Genomic DNA, 16,024 nt, shown 5'->3' with positions numbered 1-16,024 from the left:
TCAGTCCATGGTCAGCTGGATCCACTACTTTTGGACCTGTACAGAGGCAGAATATCATGGCCTGAAAATGTGTTAGTAAAGCTGCTCACCTTGTGGCATCTGGGAAGCAATAAAAGATGGTGCAGGCTCCCAATATTACCTTCAAGGATACATCGCCAGTGACCTAATTTCCATCAATTAGGCACCATCCCCAAGTTTCACCAGCTCCCAACAACCCCACTGACTGAAGACCAAGCCTTTAAAACATGAGACTTTAGTGGGACACTTAAAATCTAAGACATAACATTATGTTCCTAGCCCCCAAAGTTTTACTGTTTCAATATTACTCAAAAGTTCAAGTCCAAATTCTCCTCTGAGACTCAAGGGAAACTCTAAGCTCTGAACCCCTGTAAATGTCAGAAGAACAATTCTAAGATGCAATAGCACAAGGTAAACATTCCTATTCCAAGATATAGGAACATGGAAATAATAAGGATCAAAGCAAAATCCAGAAATGCCAACATAAAATCCTGCGGTGAAAAGTGAACACCCACAGATTTGGGTGGCCATGCCTCTTTCTTAAAGTGGCTTTGTTCACTGCCTTCAGCTTCCCTCAAGATGTTTTACGTTCCTGAGATCACCACAGTGGCTTCAACTTTATACACTAAGAGACTGCTCACAGGGATTCTAACCTTTCCACACTCTGCTTGATCTTCAAGGCTTTCCTTTGAAATTTCAGTGGAAGTCTCTATAACTCTATTTCTTTTACATTCTTCAAGCCTTTAAAATCAGCCCTCTATATATGATGCCAATATCTGCCACTGGTGTGAGCTAAACAAGTACCCACATAAACCACATTTGCAGCAACATCTGAATGCCTCGATGGCTGAACACAGGGAAGTGAATCCTGGGTAAACAATTCCCTGGACAGTCCTGTGCAAGCAGGGTGCCCTTCTCAAATGAAAGGTTTATACTTTTAGACCTTTGGACATGCTGTGGGTGAGATCTTACCCATTCCTGAGATGCCCTCAAGAAATGTTTCCTATTGTTTCAGTGCAAAGTACATGACAATTTTTTTTAATTGTACTATCAATAATGTGAAGAGAGAGCCTACAGATTGGGAGAAAATCTTTACCACAAGCACCTCAGATAAAGCACTAATCTCTAGGATATATAAAGAACTCAAAAGAATTAACACCAAAAAAACCAAATAACCCAATCAATAAATGGGCTAAGGAACTGAACACATACTTCACAGAAGAATACAATAGATCAACAAATATATGAATAAACGTTCCACAGCTCTAGCAATTATATAAATGCAATTATAGAAATTAAAACTACTCTAAGATTTCATCTCACTCCAGTCAGAATGGCAATTATACAAGTAATAATAAGTGTTTGTGAGGATGTGGGGAAAAGGCACACTCATACATTGCTGGTGGGACTACAAATTGCTGTAACCACTCTGGAAAGCAGTGTGGAGATTCCTCAGAAAACTTGGAATGGAACCACCATTTGACCCAGCTCTCCCACTCTTCCATTTACACCCAAAGTACTTAAAATCAGCATACTACAGTGAGGCCGGCATGTCAATGTTTATAGCAGCTCAATTCACAATACCTAAACTATGGAACCAACCTAGGTGAACTTCAACAGATGAAAAGAAAATGTATCTGTATTCAATGGACTATTACTCATCTTTAAAGAATAATGAAATTATACCATTTGCATGTAAATGGATGGAGTTGGAGACTATCATGCTACTGGCAAAAGAAGCCAGTACCCAAAAACCAAAGGCCGAATGTTTTCTCTAATATGCAGATGCTAATTCACAATAAGAGACGGGGTGGCACTAGGGAAGGATAGTTACTTTAGGTAGAGGGGAGTGAAGGGAAGGGAGGGGAGGGTTATGGGATAGGAGGGATAGTAGAATGAAACAGACATTATTACCTTATGTATATATATGACTGCATGACTGATGTGATCCTACAACATGTACAATCAGAAAAAATGAGAAATTATACACCATTTATGTATGATATATCAAAGTGCATACATGCATTTTACTGTCATGTATAACTAATTAGAACAAATTATAATTTTTTTTTAATTGTGCTAATTTCTTTAAAGTTTCCAAGGAAGGTACTGTTATTAAACACACTTCTTTTCTGGCCAAATACCAGGTATGTCAAATCTTCCCCTCTGCTTATAACTCATGATTCTCACTGCAAATATGGATAAAAGAAGCCAGCAATATCCAGGCTTGACTGCTGTGTTGTTTTAAAATTTCTCCTACCAAATAAATCAGTCCATCTCATTTAAACTAAGCGTCAAAGTCTCAGGGCAGACAATTTGTTTGCCAGAGTATAGCAGAAATAGCCTCTAGTATTCCTTCTAACCCAAACAGATCATCACAGCCTTTACTGTCCACATTTCCATCAGCATTCTAGTTTTCTGGGCTCCTACCAGAATCTATGAAAGCTCCATTTACAGAATTCTAGGCTTTCTCTAATCTTCATCTCCAAATTTTTCCAAATTCCTTCTGCAAACCAATTCCAAAGGCTTCTGAACCACATTGTCAGCTATAGTCACAGCACTGACTCCATTTGTTGGTACCAGTTAGCTTTTCATCACTCTGATAAAATACCTGAGAAAATCAACTTAAAGAAATTTTTGGATGTTTCAGTCCATGGGTGGCTGGATTCATTGTTTTGCAGCCTGCCGAGAGAGAAAATATTATGGCAAGGAGTACTTGGTGAAGCAAAACTACTTGTCTCGTAGTGACTGGGAAGAAAAAAAGAAAGAGGAAGTTAGGTCTGGTACCTCTAACACCTGCAAGGGTCTACCCCAAATGACTTTTCTTCCACTAGGCTCCAACTCTTACAGGTTTCAACACCTGTGAACAGCACCATCAGCCTTGAACACAGGAGACTTCTGGGGGACATTTAAGATTCAAAACATAATAAAGCTCTTCAGGAAACTGGTGGTTTCTTAGAACATCAAGTGCGTTAGATATGTATTAGATAAGGTATATTCTTTTTTTTTTTTATTGTAAACAAATGGGATACATGTTGTTTCTCTGTTTGTACATGGCGTAAAGGCATACCATTTGTGTAATCATAAATTTATAACCCAAAAATTCTATTCTAAATATTTAAAACAAATAACATCAAAGCCTTCAACAAAAATATTCCTTAGTAGAGAATTTCAAGATGACTTGAATGTGGTACCTACTGTTTACCTCCTCCTCCACAAAGAAAAATGAGAGTTACAAGTATAAGGTGAATGACTATGAAAGAACACTGAAAATCAGCAAGAGAGAGAGAGAGAGACAGAGAGAGAGAGAGAGATGGACTAGAACCTTGTAAGACTGAGAGAACTGTGTTGCCAGTATAATAAGAGACAAAATATTCTGGTATTTTCTGTCCTAGCTCTCCAGGCAGGGGAGTTCCCCCTCTGTAGGACTAAACTTGAAAGAGTCTCAGAAATCTATTAGTAGAGATGCTAGCAATCCTAGGTATTGGAAAGTTTCACAATTCTTACAACTTATTTAGATAAGTAACCTAAAATTTGCACAGCCTTCTTACTTTGGAAAAGGATTGTACATCATCTCCCAGTACGCAGGATATGACCAGGAGCTATTGTCAAAAGTGCAAGAGAAAAAAAAAATTAAAATCAAGAGAAAAGTGCCAAATAACATTTAAGAGTTCCTGGTAGACTAACAGTAGATTTCTCCATAGAAATGATATAAATCAGCCAGGAATGGAATGATGAAATCCAAGTCCTGATTGAAAATAAATACCAACCAATATTATCATACCTAGCAAGGCTATCTTTCAGAAATGAAGGTGAAATAAAGACCTTCTAAGACAAACAAAAACTGAGGGAATCCACAACCACTATATCTTACAAAAGATGCTTAAGTGTGTCCAATATTAAGAAGTGAAATAACTAGCATCATGAGATCAGGTGCAAATATAAAGAGTAGATACACAAAAGAAATAGAAGAGAATCAAAGGTTGTCAACACACTAAGCCACAAATATGAATAAGAGGAAGAATAAAGAATATTTTAAAACCAATGGTACAAAAATCAACCAAATGACAAGCCTAAGTCCATACCTATTAATTATGCCCTTGAATATAGACTAAATCATCCAGTTAAAAGATATAGACTGGTTGAAAGGATTACAGAAAATAACATGTCTACAGGAAAATCACTTCTGTAAAACACAAAGTCAAAGGATGTAAACTGATATTCCAAACAATTTGAATCCTAAAGCAAGCAGAAATAGCTATGCTTGTATCTAAAAAAAAACAGATTAAGACAAAAACTAAGAAGAGACAAAGAAGGTCACTATATGATGACCAAGGGATTAATTCATCCAGAAGATATAAGTGTTAATATGAATGCACCTAATGTCAAATCATTTTTTTAAAACAAACACTGTAGGTTTTAGAGACAGGGTGCAATACAACGTAAGGGAGGATTTCAATACCCATGCTTCTAAACGTACAGATCATCTAGATAAAAATATCAAAAAAAAAAAACATCAGAGTTAACCTATACCATAGATCAAGGGACTTGCCAGATATTTACAGAACCTTCTATCCAACAGCTAGAGAATGTACATTCTTCTCAACAGTGTTTGGAACTTCTGTAGCATAGACTAGTTATTAGACCACAAAATTTATAAGAATTGAAATCACATCTTTTCTAACCCCAGTGGAATAAAACTAGAAGATAACAAAAGAAACTTCAGAAATTATATAAATACAATAGGACTGAACAACACATTTTTAAATAAATAATGGGTCATTGAGAAAGTGAGAAGGGAACTTAAAAAAATTTATGAAATAAAAAATATGAAATCAAAGGAAACACACTGTACTAAACCCCTTGGAATGCAACAAAAACAGTAGTAAGAGGAAAGTTTATAGCCAGGAATGCCATCCTTTAAAAAAAAATAGAATTCAAAGAAACAAAATCGTAAGTCAAAATTCATCTTAAGGACTTAGAAAAGCAAGAGCAAACAAACCCAATATTAGCAGAAAGAAAAAAAGATCAAAGCAGAAATAGAGATTTATTTTTTTATTTTTTAGTACCAGGGATTGAACCCAGGGGCATTTAACCACTGAGCCACATTCCCAACCCATTTTTTATATTTTATTTAAAGACAGAGACTTGCTGTTATTTAGTGCCTCACTAAGATGCTGAGGCTGGTTTTGAACTCATGATCCCTTTGCTTCAGCCTCCCCAGCCACTGGGAATACAGGCATGTGCCACTGTTCCTGGATAAAAATAGAGATTTAAAAGAGCAATATAAAAATGAAACAATTGGTTTTCTGAAAAAAATAAACACCAATGAGCATAAAGGCAAGATTGAGAAAAAAGAAGACACTAATAAATAGAGATGAAAAAGTAGACATTACCTCCAATACCATAGAAATACAAAAGATCATTAGGGACTATTTTGAAAAACTATATGCTCACAAATTAGAAATCCTAAAAGAAAAGGGATAAAATTCTGGATACATATGACCTACCAAAATTGACTCAAGATGATATAAAAGACCAGAGCACTACCAAACAATGAGAATGAATCAGTATTAGTCTTCCAACAAAGAAAAGCTCAGGACTGAATGACTCCTCTTCTGAATTCTACCAAACTTTTAAAAAGAGCTAATAGCAGTGCTTCCCAAACTATTCAATAGAATTACAAGAGAGGGGACCCTTCCAACTCATCCTATGAGGCCATCATTACCCCATTACCAAAATCAGACAAGAACATACAGAGAAAGATGTAGATCAATATCCTTGATGAACACATTAAAAATCCTCAACAAAATACTAGCAAATCAAATTCAACAGTGTAAAGATCATTCACCATGATCAAGTTAGTTTTATCCCAGGAATGCAAGGGTGGTTCAATTACTCAAAAAATGTAATTCATTTTATCAATAAGATGAGGAAACTATGATTATCTCAAAAGACAATGATAAAGTATTTGATATAATTTTATATACCTTCATGATGAAAACCCTAGATAACTTAGGTTTATAAGGTTTGTACCTCAATGAAATAAAGCCTGTATACTGCAAATACAAAGTCAACATCATGGTAAATTAGGAAAAGCTGAAAACCTTTCCTCTAAGATCAATAGCAACACTAGGGTGTCCACTTTCACTGCCCTTATCCAATTCAGTACTAGGAGTTTTAACCAGAGCAGTTAGGCAAGAGAAGGAAATAAAAGGTAAATATCAAAGGAAGAAGTCAAATTGTCCCTATTTGGAGATATGATTCTACATAGGGGAAATTCTAGACTCCACCGAAAGATTATTAGAATTGATAATTAAATTCAATAAAGTAGCAGGATACAAAATCAACATAAATCAATACCTTTTCTATACACCAATAATAAATATTCTGAAAAAGAAATCATGAAAGCTGTCATAGCGCAATAAAATAAAATACCTAGGAATTAACCAAGGAAGTGAAAGACTTCTACCATAAAAATTATAAAACACTGATGAAAGATATTAAAGACACAAAAAAATGGAAACATCTTCCATGTTCATGTGACCTAAAGCAATCTTAGGAGTTAATGCAATCCCCATTAAAATACCAATAACTGCTTCACAGAAATATTTTAAAATTTTTCAAAAATTCTTATGGAAGCACCATAAGTCCCTGAATAGCTAAAGCAATCTAAATTAAAACAAACCAAGCTGAATGCATCACAATACTGGATTTCAAGACATACAAAAGAACTACTGTCATCAAAACACCATAGTACTGGAGTGAAAACAGACACACAGATCAATGAATTGAACAGATCCCAGAAAGCCACATACCCACAGCTAACTGATTCTTGGCAAAGGGTTCCAAAAACATACAATGGAAAAAGGAGGGCTCTTCAACAAACGATGCTGGAGAAACTGGATATTCACAGGCACAGGATTGAAATTTGACCCCTACCTCTAATCTTGTACAAAATCCAACTCAAAGTGGATCAAAGACTTAAATGCAATATCTAAAACTCTGAAACTACTAGAAAAAAACAGAGACATCTCAAGACATTGGTGCAGGCAATGATTTTCTGGATAGGACCTCAAAAGTACATGAAGGAAAATTTGAAAAAATGGAATTACATCAAACTGAAAAGCTTCACAGCAAAGGAAACAATCAACAAAGTGAAGAGACAACCTACAGAGAGGGAAAAATATTTGCCAACTAATTATTTATCTGACAGAAGGTTAATATCCAGAATATATAAAAAACTCAAAAAACACAGTAATAAACTAGTAATCTAATTTTAAAAATTGGCAAATGATCTGAATAGACTTTTTTTTATTAGAAGAAATGTGAATGGCCAACATGAGAAAATGCTCAACATCATTAGCTATCAAGACCACAACCCCAGTTAAATGCCTATTATCAAAATAATAACAGATGCTGGCAAGCATATGGAGAAAAAAGGAACTCCACACTGTTAGTGGGAATATAAATTAGTATAGCTACTGTGGTGAAGAGTATCAGTTCCTAAAAAAAAAAATAAAAAAACTAAAAATAGAACTACCATGTGTCCACCAATCCCACTCATATCCATAGGGAATGAGATCAGCATACCAAAGAGATTTCTACATGCCCACCTTTACTGCAACACTATTCACAATAGCCAAGATATGGAATCAGTATAGTTGCCCCTCAACAAATCAATGAATAAAATTGGTCATATATATGCAATGGAGAATAAAGAAGAATGAAATTCTGTCATCTGCAGCAAATTGGATAGACGTGAAATAAGCCAAAGACAAGTACTGCATGTTCTCTTACATGTGGAAACTAAATGTCAACCTGAAATTAGAATATTGATTGCTAGAAAGGTGTGTGGGGAGGTGGAAGAAAGTAATTGAATATGGTCAGTGGGCATGAAAGGAAATATCAACGATGAACCCCATTAACATGTAGAATTAATGAGTCATTTAACATTTTTTTTAAAAAATTTTCATAGTAATATTATTCACCAAAGTCCCAAACTGGACATAATCCAAATGTTTCACAGCAGAATAGAATATTTTTAAAATATGATACATCTATACAATGTAGTACTAGTTACCAATACAATAGAAGAGCTTGTGGTCAGTAAGCAGCAAAATAAATGATTCTCAAGTTTTATGCTGAGTGAAAGGAGCCAGGCACAGAAAAGACACTTGTGTGGTTCCATTTTTAGGGAGTTCTACATGAAAAAAAAATAAATCCTACCATCATGGAAATCAGAAAATTATTGGTTCCAACAGGAGTGGGCTTAGGGAAGGGAAATTTCTAGAATGATGGAAATGCTTTTATATCTTGATCGTGGTATGACTTCAACTGCATTTTCTTTTCAAAACCAAAGAAACTATATAATTAAGACCTGTGCATTTTCCTACAGGTGAATCATATCTCAATTTTAAAAATCTAAAGTATAGACCCTTCTAGGGCAGAGGATCTTCCCAGAGTTCTCTCATGGGTGTGGAACACACCAGATACTACGAAAAGTCTCAAATGGTAGTATAAACATCAATGACTTTTGCAAATCAGCACTATATAAAATATTATTATTCGTATGCTCATCCCTGGAATGTGTGTGAATGGGCCAGGAAAAGGATACGTCAAATCAAAATTAGGTTTTTCAAAAAATACTTTGAAGAGTTGCGTTAATCATCCCATCAGCTAAAGCAGGTTATCAAAGATGGCTACATTTATTAGCTGTGATTTGTATGCTCTTTAAAGATACCATGTGCCAGCAATTACAGCTCAGATATCCAAAGCTCTTTGATAGTCAAATAAGATATTTCTAGGCCTGTTTGAGGGGTCAGAGACATTTAAATGGCTGTATTAAAACGGTATTCCTTGCTAAGCCTGTGAAGATCACTTATCTTTAATCTAACAAATGGTTTCTCTTTGTCTTCCTGCAGGGGCACAAGATGAAGCAAAGGAACAAAGAAATGCAACTAAATGACAGTCCTCGGAGTTGCAAGCTTCTCTTGGCCCTGGGGGAGTTTGGGAAGATGACAGCACATACTGTGGAGGAGGGTGGGGGAGGGGGGAAGGCAAGTCTCATGGAAAGATGGGGGATCCTTTGCTCTAATTTCTCCAGCTACATTTTGTTCTGTTTACCTGCAGAAAAAGAAAGAAAGAAAAAAAAATGTTTCCTTAATTTGGTGGGAAGACCTATGTTATCACATCTTTCAGGCACTATCCTTGTTATTTCTGTCTTTCCTTGCACAACTTTGCCCCAGGGTCACAGTGGCACATTTTAACACTCCCATGTGTCTCCTGATCCCTCTCTGCTCTCTTGGTTATTTCACAAAGCTGGTCATACAGTGGTTTCTTCAAAGAAAGAGGAGGAAAATGATTGACAAGTTGCAGGTGAAATTTCAGGAATCACCAAGCTCCATTCAGTATAATCCACAAAGGAAGAAGAATAGGGAATGAGCAAACCACTCAGAAATTCACTTGGAAAAGGTCTGGACAATGAGTTGAAAATTTATTTTTTAAGGGATTCCCAAGGTACAGTTTGTTCTGTATAGTTAATGAGAATGGTGCAAGTAGGATTTAACCCAGGGCAGAACACATGTGCATAACAAGGAGCGGAGTTCCTGACAGCATCAGGGTCTCTTCCTTCACAGTACTTCAGAGGACACAGGCACTCAACTTTGATATTGACTTTGAGCAGAGCTTACTTGGGTCCTGAGTCTTTACCATGTACTTCAGCATAGAGCCCACCAGGAGGATGTAACTCTTTGCTACACAACTGTAAAGGATGCACTTAGCTAGGTAGTGTTGTGAAGAGCAAAGAGGGGCCAATGCATTTAGGACTCTAAACTGTGCTTGTTATTAATGCCTATTAGCTTTGACATTTCCACTTGAAATCTCTCTACATGTGTTTTTCATAAAGGAAGATTGCATATTTACTCAAGGTCTGATGCCCCCTCCCCGCAAAAAAAAAAAAGGATTCTCATTTGAGGTTCGAAGCAGTCAGGGCTTTTCCTTGCTGTGCTGGCTCTCTGTCCTGCATTTAAATGCTGTGGTTTGCTTATGCAAAGTCCAAGTCTAATTGGATGGCTGGTCCCCTCACTTAGAAAACCATTGAGTATGGCCTGAAGGTGAGCAGCAGTACTAACAACTTAAGATGCCGATGGGCAGTAGGCACAGAAATGATGGGCAGAGGCAGCCAGGCATCATCACAAGTATCCAATCCCAGAGTCAACATAAGGCAGATAGATGTCTGCTTCCCACAGCCTCTCTGGTTCCAAGGCCATTCCATTGTTTTCTATGGAAACTGATTTCATTTCTTGCATATCTTCTTCTATCTTCTAAATAGAGCATTAGGATTATAAGATATTTTACTTGAGAGGGAGAAAAATGATTGAATCACTTCTAAAATGAGAGTATATCTGCATCCTAAATATCCCATCCAAACCTTCAGTTTTGTCCTTTCCTTTTGAAAATAATCATCTTCCATGACTTTTCTTTTGGTCTTTCTGAATTTATTGCCCCTTCTGGATGGCTTATTTGGTATACTGGAATAATTAGCAAATTATAACTCTGCATATGTCATGTTTTAACGACACTTATTTTTTAAAAAGCTGTTTATCGACATAGCAATGATATTTAAGTGACTCCATGATGTTGAAACATGGCCATTTCTCCTTCAGCTGTTATTCTATAGTTTGATATGGAAGCACATATGTCCTTTTCTCCCATTAGACATTGCTTTCTAGAAAAGCAAGGAGAGGCTTATTTTAGAAAATCTAAGAAACAATGCCATGCAGCTATTGATATTTCTGTATTTCATGCCATCTTTGTAACTCAATTCAACATCATCGTCATTCTCATCAAGTGTTTGACAAGTACAATCTGCTAGGAACTTGTTTTATAGTGACTTCAAAAGTTAGTGCTACTCAGTCTCCATCATGAGTAACAGTTGAACACAACACAAAGGAGATAAGAGAGACAGAAAGATGAAAAAGACCTAATATCCCTGGGAGGAACACCAGAATTGGAGTTATTCCAGTCAGGGCAGTCTCCTTATCATCCACAGTCATTTTATTCATTCATTTTTAAACGGGGGTGGGCTAAGAATGGGAGGAGGGAGTTCTCTGTGTGAAAACTGGAGGGAAAGGAAAGTAACCTTTGTATCTAGGAAGCTAAGAGAATGAGGAGTAAATATCATCAGCCCCATTGCTGAATTTGTTTAAACTTCATTGTATGATTAGATTGCGCTTTCCTCTTTGCTTTGTTATGCTTTATGGTTGCTATTTGGCTATATGATTATATGCTTTGAAACAAATAATGCAGTTAATTTACATTTCAATAGTGAACTATTAAAAAAAATCTAGCTACTGGCCAGATCGAAGACACCTCGACACAGGAAATCTGTATGTTCTGGCTTTGTCATTGCACAGGTTGTACAAGGGAATAAATTTGAAAAGCTGATTAATTCTCCGGCACATGAATTTTGGATGTCAATTTTCAACCATACTTCAACCAGGCTATGTGGCACGAAGGGTTACAGGAGGGAGGGAGGAAAATAGCCCTATATTAGTCATGTTTGCATACAGAGGATCGAAGTAGGACTTCAACATAATACTCCTAATTAAAAAGGTACTCACTGGAGGAGAGACAAAGGGGCTTTTCCTCTAGCTGGTAACTATTCAGATGATGGACAAGTCCTCTTTCATAAAAGCTTACAAAGAAGGCATCCGAAACACGGTCTGTGATACTGGGTCACATATTAATCACCACAGCTAATTGTAAATCTTTCTATGAAACACTGAAAAGCCTCTTTGTGAATTAATACAGTTCTGCCTGATGCATTTGATGTGAAAAGACATTTCTCTGTATGTGGCGCATGTCGGCTGTGCTTTGAAAAATAACAAAGTTAGCAGAATACATTCAATATATTTTCTTGGGGAATAGGGTTTTTATCATATGATTCATTAAGGATTTGCCTTATCCTGACATTTGTGATATAAAGGAAAATCAGAAAAAAAGTAATTTTCTTGATCAAGATATGTTTTTACTTAATGCAAATAAATGTAGTCTGTTGCTTGCAAAGAAAAAAATCTTCTGGTATAAACTGCTCAATAGGATAATACGTGCCTCTTTTGTTAAACCAGCCTTGAAATGCTGGGCTGCTTCTCAATCCGTTTGTTTCTTTTCATCTGTGCCATACACTAAGACACTTAAACAACTGTTGCCTTCATACTATATTTGTTAGAGCAGAGTGCAAATAAAATTCGTTTGAGAGGATAATGTAGAATTATCTGTTTCGTGAAATTTGTTCTTTAGCCACAAGCAATTAAAAATTTGAAATGTTCACTTAATACTACTAGGCTATAAATATGTGTATTTAAAATCACCCCTGTAAGCTAAGCATGATGGCACATGCCTGTAATACCAGTGACTCATGAGGCTGAGGCAGAAGAATGACAAGTTGGAGGCCAGCCTGCGCAACCTAGTGAGACCCTGTCTCAATTAAAAAAGGGCTGAGGATGTAGCTCAATGGTAAAGTGCTGGTCTAGCAGGCCCAAAGCCCTCGGTTTGATCCCCAGGACAAAAAAAAAAAAAAAAAAAAAAAATCTATGTAAGTCAATCTTATCCCCTAAAAATGATCAGTGATTTGGCCATACTTTTCAAACTTTAAATTACAAAGTAGTCTGCATGGGCACAAATCCCAATGTTAACATTTTGTTTAAGCGCTAGAAAATTCATGACTTGAGCAACAACTTCATGCAGACATTGAAGGACCTCCAAAAAGGAGACCCCAACTCTGTCCCTTGGATCGACGGCCACCCCAATCAACCACAGGAGGCGTCACTTGATGCAAACCGCAAGAGGTGTTTATTCCAGCGCGCTGGGACCCGACTCGTGACTCACGCAGGAGTCCAAGGGTCGAGTTCCTAGCAGAAAATCTTACAAGTTTATAAAGGCAGAAAACCACACATCCGGAGGGGTCGCACATGAAAGGGAGAAAAAGGGAAGAAAAAAGAAAAAAATGGGGGAGCAAAGCTGCCAGGAAATTCCAAAGGGGGTCTGAGTTGTCTGATAACATACAACATGTTTTACAATGTTTAACAACAGGGCGTAGATACTGGTCAATAGTTTCTGGTAATCCTACTGTTTGAGCACTATCTGGTTATCTGGCTCAATTTACTCTTTTACTCTCTGTTTGGGGCTATTTCTTGGAACAGCTTTAGGGGCTTTTTTCCCATTACTGGGAGGGTGACCTTAGGGAGTTAAGACAATGGGCGGGAGACCTTAGGGAGTTGAGATAAAACAGCTTAAAAAAATGTTCATTCTTTAAAACAGCTTAAAAAAAAATATTCATTCTTTCAACATAAGTTGTTGAGATAAAGTCAATGGTTCCATGAACATGGTTTCATCACCCATTACTGGAATTCTCCAGCACTTTCTATGAGCTGATCACTGTGATGACCATGATCCTCCTCAGTCTGTTGACAGCATGGTGATAGAAATGATAGAATTATGTAATGGTTAAAGCATGATGATGGGTCACCAAAAATCACTACCAAAAACTGTTCTTTGAAATCAAATATGTATTTAATCCATAAAATTTAATTCACTTTATCTCCTGTGGAATATGTGCTCCCAGGGAGTATTGTTCCAGAAGGCATTCACATCATTTCTTTTATCAAAACCAGAGATAGAATCATTTAAGAATATGTTTTATAGACTGATGTACCATAGGAGCATTTTTGGAGAAGTAAACAAGGTTTGATTAGGGGGAATAAATTTATAGGCAGGACAGTCTCATGTTATAAGGGGCAACCCCAACACAAGGCTTCAGGGTGACTGCCAAAGATAATGTGACATGATTCAAGCACTTCTAGATTTTTCACCTATGTCCAATTTTTCGTCTTTGTCATTCTAGGGTTTCTCTCTGAATCCTTCTTCACTTTTCTCTTACCTTGACCTCAGATTCCATCAAACATTGCTTAACTTCACTGGTGGCTTTCAAGATTAAAAGGGAAAATGATACCTGTTTAAATTCTTGTTCAGACTCTGGCCCAGTTGTGGGGCTTTAAGAAAAAAAAACAGTGTCTCCATTTCTTGATTTGTAAAATGGACACATTAATAAATGCCTGAACTCACAAATCTAAACATGAATAAAGTGTCAAGATATTAAACATTTGTAAAAGCACTTGATAAATTATTAGCATTAGGTTCAGCTATTTTGCTCTGTAGGCAAATGACTCATTCTCCAGTTCAAAACTCTTTACTAAAGGATAAATAAATGGTCCTTACAGTTAGGTAGTAAATGTGAAATCCTATTCTACTGAAGTTGACTTAAACTTTGCCCCCAAATTAAAGACCCATTAAGATAAAATTGTTTTGCTATAATTTAGAAAATTAGGGATTGGAGTTTTTGAAACATGTATATGTAAAATATTGACATTTGGTGCATTTTTATTTGTTAAAGGTATCTTTTCTATGACAATACCTGTAATTAATGTGTAAATAAGGGAAAAGGAGGTACAGCTGACTCAGCATATATGGAAGGATAAAGATACAAGGAGATAATTACACCAATTGTAATTACCCTTCCCTGGAGGAGTAGAACACATCCTCATCCTACCAAACTTGAATGTGGACATGGGACTTGTTTTGTCCTATCATATGTAAGCAGAAATGGCATGAGTCACTTCAGGCAGAAGCTTGAAGTCTCACTCTTTTTTTCCCCCTACCATCATTATCAGCAAAATCTCAGACATCTTGCCCCATCAACATAGAACCTGGAGTGAAGACAGAGTTGACATTCAGGCAACCGCCATTAGTAAGGTGACATGAGTGAAAAATAAAGCTTTGAGATTTAGGAGTCACTTGTTACCCTTATAACTTAATCTGTACTAACTGATACATATGCAATCAAAGCATTTAAGTAAAAAGTTCAAGGATCTATATGATCTGTCTCTCCAACCCCATCCTATGTGGCTCTCGATTTGGCTTATAATGCTGCCTACTGACATTCCGTCCATTCCTAGAATAAGCCAAGTTTTTTCCAGCCTCAAGCCCTTGAACTTGAAAATCCTTTCTTCCCATATTTACTGTGCAGCTACCTTGTCATCCTTGAAACCTGAGTTGTAATATTACTTCCTAGGGATACCTTCTGTAACTATCCTATTTCAAAGTAGTTCCCTCTTCCCTATTCATGTTTGCCTGTCTAACCCCATCTTTGCTACTTCGAGAACACTTATAACTTGTGTTATTAAGTTTTTTATATTATTATTTATATCATTTGTTTATAAAGCAGGGATAAAAATTTATGTGTCACAACTCAAATGTACAAAATAATGAAGCTTCTCTCCCACCTAAGAACTGAGTAGAAGGAATTGTAAAGGTATCTCTTTTAGTGTAAAATATCACTTTGGGATAAAGATTATGTAGATTCAAAGCATAAACTCTCTCCTGGGAATATTTTTTTGCCACTTAAATTCTAGTGGTTAAAAAATTCCAAAGTCTTACTTTCTAATCACCATGTAATGAAACTAGTAATTAAAAAATAAATATCAAAACAATAGTTACTTTGTTTTAATAGTAATTTTATAAATGCTTTGTCAAGGAGAATATTGAGAAGAAAATGATGGACTACTTAGGAGAATAATAATTGAGAACGATGTTGTCTGAGTGTTGGTTTCTCTCCCCAAGTTCATACATTAGAACCTTATACCCAATGTAAAATATTAAGAGATAGGCTTTTTTGGGAAGCAATTAAGTTGTGAAGGTTCCACCCTTAAGAATTAGATTAGTGCCTTTTTAAAGGAGGTTGAAGGGACCTGCCTTGCCCTTTCTTCCATCTGAGGCAGCAAGAAGGTACCATCTATGAAGCAGCAAGCCCTTACCAGATATCTGCTGGTGTCTTGATCTGGGACTTCCAGCTTCCATAAATTTTTATTGTTTATAAATTACCCAATCTTAGGTATTTTGTTAAAACAACACAGTGGACTATGATAAACACACACAAAAAATGTGG

At 36.4% G+C, this 16,024-nt stretch overlaps 1 protein-coding gene across 1 annotated transcript in view; it reads left to right on the top strand.

Annotated features, from left to right (window-relative positions):
* The window catches only part of MACROD2 (mono-ADP ribosylhydrolase 2), a 2,108,743-nt gene extending 2,096,436 nt beyond the window's left edge, over positions 1 to 12,307 (top strand). Inside the window, exon 19 of the mRNA XM_079128517.1 lies at positions 8,943 to 12,307. The gene's annotated coding sequence lies outside the window, so the exon portion shown is untranslated. The remainder of the gene's footprint in view (positions 1 to 8,942) is intronic.
* The last annotated feature ends 3,717 nt before the right edge of the window (positions 12,308 to 16,024 follow it).

This window comes from Sciurus vulgaris (assembly GCF_902686455.1).
Source record: "Sciurus vulgaris genome assembly, chromosome: 2".
Classification (NCBI taxonomy): domain Eukaryota; kingdom Metazoa; phylum Chordata; class Mammalia; order Rodentia; family Sciuridae; genus Sciurus; species Sciurus vulgaris.
Note: the sequence above shows the minus strand (reverse complement) of the source record. Positions and strands in the feature narration are given on the sequence as shown.